The 5471-nt window shown below is 42.1% G+C and overlaps 1 pseudogene; it reads right to left on the bottom strand.

The window, feature by feature from the left end:
- Positions 1-3900: 3900 nt before the first annotated feature.
- On the bottom strand, positions 3901-4360 carry LOC117722191 (ATP synthase F(0) complex subunit C3, mitochondrial-like; annotated as a pseudogene).
- Positions 4361-5471: the final 1111 nt, after the last annotated feature.

The raw sequence follows: 5471 nt of genomic DNA, 5'->3' as shown, positions 1-5471 counted from the left end.
CTGAACTTGTCATATGAGTTGTCACTCAAGACGGGCTTTTCTGATGACAACACAACCTTCTTGGATATCGGCAATGTTGCTGCCACAGCTCACGGGCTAAGCCTTGGGAAGATGATCCTGCCACGTGCACTTGAAGTTCAAACCGGCAAAGGTTAGGTAAATGACATTCCCACAGACTGATCTTCAGACTTGCGCCATCGTTAGGACTAGAGATGGCCCTAAGCGTGCACCATTTGGGTGACTTTTTTTTTTTCTTCATAAAACAAAAATAGTGTGTTTAAGGGCACAGTGAATCCACAATGGACCACTGCTTGGTAAGAAAGAAAGGTTATTGAGGATCAAACTGCCAAGGCTGTCCCTTGCAAGGTCAGAGAGAGGAACAAAATGGTGGAAAATTAAGATTTTTATGTGACAGTCAGTAGGGTCTTTGAGTTGATACACTCTGTTGGGTTTGACTGGGAACTAGATCCCCTCACCAAAGGTAGTTGGGACTTTAAGGGAGATTCCTGGGGCTTTAAGGGAGGTTTAGGACACCGTCACCAGCAATGCCAATTTTGTGAGTATCTTTGGACCCAACAGTAACTATCTCTGTAGGACTGTGACCCAAACTTTTAGTTTGGCTTTAGAAACACAAATTGGTTTCAAACCAAATGGTATGATAAAGTATAAACCATCACCTTCTGGCATTATTCAAACAGTCTTTGAAGGAGACTGGGGAGATAGCTCAGTGCATACTTGGCCACCTGAATTTGGTCCCCAGACCTCACATAAGGGAAGGAGGGAACCAATTTCAGCAAGTTGCTCTCTGGCCTTCACATGTGAGAACATGTGCATGCTCACACACATGAGCGAGTGCTCACAGGCACACAGACACACAAATCTTAATAATTTAGAAGCTTGCTCAGTTCAGCACCCACTCTAAGCCACCCCATTCATTCATTCCTGGTGTTGCTGTCTAATGACCTTCAATGTCAGTGATCTTCCTCCGTAATAACGACAACATTAAGTGGCCACTCCCCAAAGCAAACTCCAGATATCTAACAACAAAAGAAGGGGCCTACTTATTGGGTATGTAGATATATACACATATATGCACACACACATATATATGTACATTATGTGTTCATATGTATATTTCTAAATATGTGTGGTAGATACATGTATGTACATATATGTGTCTATGTATGTACATGTATACATATGTACATATATGTATATATACATCTATATGTATATGTATATATAAAATATGTGTACATAGGTATGTGTGTGCACCTGTGTATGCATATGCATTTGTATGTATGTGTGTTATGGTATATACATGCATGTGTGTATGTGAATATGTGTGTCTATGTGTAGGTATATGTATGTATTCTCATGTATATATGTGTATGTATGTGTGTGATATATATGTACAGGCCTTTGTGCATATGTGTCTATGACCATGCATGTGTAAGCATATATATGTATATATATGTGTGTATATATATATACACACATATATATATGTGTGTATATATATATATACACACATATATATACATATATATATATATATATGTATATATATATATACATGTGTATGCATGTTTGTATTTATGTGTGTATATGTGTGTATTATGTATGTGCATGATGTGGGTAGTATATGTGTATAAATGTATATGTGTAATGTGTATGTATGTGTGTTTTTATGTATGTGATTTGTATTTTCCTCCTTGGCTTGGTTTATGTGCGCAGTTTTCTATGTTTACCCAATGGTCCTTACAGCCTCCAAGGCTACCAATCACTGTCTAGATAATTAACACAACCTCATGAAGAAAAATTCATGCTACACTCAAATGAATCAGAAATATCCATCAAGCTAGAACAAATTTCAGGTTTTGAGAGTGTTTTTAGCAAAACTGAACCCACACAGGCTGGGCCACCACAAATAACTTCACCATGTGTGCTGAATAAATACCACTGGGAATGCTTCTGAGACTTTTGAAGCCCTCTTTCTCTTCCAAGATTCTAAATCAATCAGTCTCTTAGCAGTCTCTGCTTTGTGACCAAACAAAAACTATGAAAAAACAAAACAAAACAAAACAAAACAAAACAACAACAAACCAAAACAGACAGGAAAAATTGGGCCCACATTGAGTTACTACACGAACACTTACTGTAATGAGTGTCTTGGGCATCAGAGAACATCCTAAGAAACTGATGTGGTCAGAGGTGTCTAGGCACAATGCAGCCAAAGAGGGGGCAACCAGCCCCTGTCTAAAGGCTGGAAAGGACTTGAATAGATGCAGTAGGTGTTTGTTTTAGGCAAGGAGGAGCATGCAAACTCTTTGGAAAAGGGAAAAGAGCCTCAAGCAATCATTTGTGGGTGACTAAGAACAGAACAGTCTGGCCCATGAGGAGAACCCTGTGTGTTGTAGAGAATGTGGCAGACTGTAGAAAACGGAGATTGCCTGGGGCTGTATTAACTATCTAGACAGAGATAGGGAGCCTTGGAGGCATTCAGAATTGGGCTTTCCTTTAAGGCTGTCTTTGGATCCTGTCTCTTGTTTCCCTCCTAGCCCTAGAAAGAAAATGTTCTAACCCCTCTCCTCATGCTTTCTGGTCAAAAAAATTGAATCTACCTCTGGTCTTGGGTGGAGAAAGACATTTTGATCTGCTCCAAAACTGGGCCTGTCAGTCTCCTGGCCAGAGTCTGCTCCTAAAGAAGGTTCATTCTAATGACATCCTAAATACATGGAAAAAAATAATTATCTCTTTAATGAGATAATGTACTAGTCCTTCCAAAAGGCCCATCTTCTATGAAGCCACTTACAGAGATGCTCTTTTTCTTTCTGATACTGGTCAAAGTCTAAGTGACACTCAGCTTTCTCAATCTTTCTCTAAAGCACCTCCCCCTTTCACCATAAGCTGCTTGCTGACATCCTTTGTCGAATATGGCAGCGTTCCCAGACCCTGACTCCATAGGCTTTCTTTCTCTCTTCATCTCCATGTCCTGACATGACCACTCCCAGGCATGGTTGAGGAAAAGGTTTTTATTATAGACATGAGGGAGAGTCCAGCCATAGGCATCTGGAATCGTCCAGAGCAGGGAGAGAAAGTAGTCCATTGAACATGGTTAGCAGAGTAAAGCTGGCCATGAGAGGAGGTAATGACGGCAGGGTAGTGAGGGACCAAAAGAGAGGGGGCCGAGAAAGCACGTGGCCAGAATGGCAGGGTTATGTAGAAATGAGAAACTGGGGAAAGGGAAGCCCACAGGCTGCAGAAGTTTAAGGTGGGGGTGGGGTGAGGAGAGCTGAGAGGAGACTGGTCATAAGTGAGCCCGGAGTCCAGCGACACTTTGGTATTCTATTAAGCACCACAGTTAGCTATTTGCCCTTAGTTTCTTTTGGAACTGACACTGGGGACTTCAGATTTTCTATCCTGCATGTGTGTGTGTGTGTGTGTGTGTGTGTGTGTGTGTGTGTGTGTTTCCTTTAAGAAAATTGATGGCAAGGCAAGCTTCCTTCCAAGTCTTGTAAATCCTTTTATTATTGAGACCAAGGAACCATGAAAGGGGACCCCAAGTTTTCCCGGGAACATTTGGTTTTGGTCTTATATGTCCCAGGACAGATAGTGATGAGTACAGGATTAACTTCCATTTTAAAGGAAAATGGCTGATCATGTGTAACTGTGATGGTTATGCTTCTATGTCACCTTGGTTACATCTGGAATTAACTGAAACCCAAGCACCTGGGCACACATGTGAGGGACTTTTTTCTTCTTTCTTTCTTTCTCTCATTTTTTTTCTTTTTAAGTTTTCATCTTTAATGAAATGACTTTGGAAATAACATATATTTCCATGACGCCAGTACTACAGTCTTCGGAGTCACAGCAAGAGACGCAGAATGACACCCGTAGTTACCATGAATGCCAACATTTCAGGCAGTAATTTCTGTTACATGGCAAACAAGATCAAGAATGCAACCATCAAACAAAAGAGACCCCTAGCCTCAGACAAGGCAAATCCTAGGTTAGCACATGAGAACAGCTGCTGCTTCAGTGGAGGGTTTCTGGCATAACCAATGGTAAGACTGCCAAAGACTGTTCCAATTCCAGCACCAGAACCAACAACTACTATTGCAGCATCTGCACCAACACATTTGGCAGCAGTATCAATGTCTTGGCTGATTACACTGGTCTGAAACTCCCTCCGGATCAGCTGACACATACCATTCTGGGCCCCATTAAAATACTGTAGAGCCCTCTCCAGTCCTAGTCTCTGGTCAAGATAACACTGATGCAGAAACTGGTCTATATGCAACTCTGGATCCAGCTCGGATCAGAGCAGGGTGCGGGCAAACTTGGCGCAGGCAAACATCTTTCTTCCTGGCAGTGCGGCGGCGTGGATATAGGTGACAGGCAATGTGGGCTTCTTTCCAGCTTCCTCTCCCGCTTCCTCTCTCGAGGAGGCAGCGCCAGCAGCAGCAGAGGTTGAAGCAGTGGGGCCGGATGGACTTCTTAATTAAATAATTCTGAGCGAGAAGACTCACTTTTATTCTGGATCTTTTTTAGGTGAGAAGATCCATCTTTAGTTTGGGCCACACCTTGCATGCAGCCTATATAAAGGACTTGGAAGAAGGAAGCTTGCTTAGTTTCTTTGCCTGTTTGTGCTAGGTCTCACTAGCAAGCCTACCCCTTCATGGCATTAGAGCTTATTTCTTCAGGATTCTGGCATATAACGAAGACCAGCTGAGCCATCCAGCCTCCTGGACTGAACAACTACTGGAATCTTGAACCTTCATTTTCTAAGTTCCATTTTTTTTCCCTAGAGAACCCTAATTCATAAGCAAGCAGAAAAATGTGGAGGGGCCAACTAGACTAGAGGGAACATTTGTTAGGAGTATGCCACACAAGCTTTAGAATAAATTTCCTGTTTTGAATATAGCATCTAGGGACAAGCTTAAGACAGAAATATTTCATCTCTGATCAACCCAGTTTGCATATTTCTTCCCAGGAGTGTCTCTCTCCTGGTAGTTGTCATATCTATGCAGAAGTCAATGGTTGGGTAGTATGATTCCATTCCAACTCTTGAAAACCAGATCTATTTTAATCTACCTATTGTATCCAAGTGTGTCATCATCTCCCATTTCCACATGTTATTTTTTTTTCTTTAAGAGGTGTGGTTTAAGGTTTGCAACACAAATATGAGATGCAGGGGATGGCTTTTACTCCGTGTTTCGTTTTCCACCCAACTCTTCAAGAGATAGCACAGGGACTCTGCCCAGGGAGTGGCCACTGGTTTCCACAGACTTAGAACACCAGCCCAAATGGATAGCTCCCCTGAACTATGCAAGCAGGGTGTGATGCTCACACCCTGCTATGACCCACAGCTCCCTTGGGGAAGGGCCTCTTAAGATATACGGGCTCTCTGTGCAGGATATGATAAGTTGGCAAAGAACAGATCACAGCTGATAAACAATGAGTACTGA

Source organism: Arvicanthis niloticus, chromosome 17 (assembly GCF_011762505.2).
Source record: "Arvicanthis niloticus isolate mArvNil1 chromosome 17, mArvNil1.pat.X, whole genome shotgun sequence".
Classification (NCBI taxonomy): Eukaryota; Metazoa; Chordata; class Mammalia; order Rodentia; family Muridae; genus Arvicanthis; species Arvicanthis niloticus.
The sequence above is the reverse complement of the archived record's forward strand: the minus strand, read 5'-3'. Positions and strand labels throughout refer to the sequence as shown.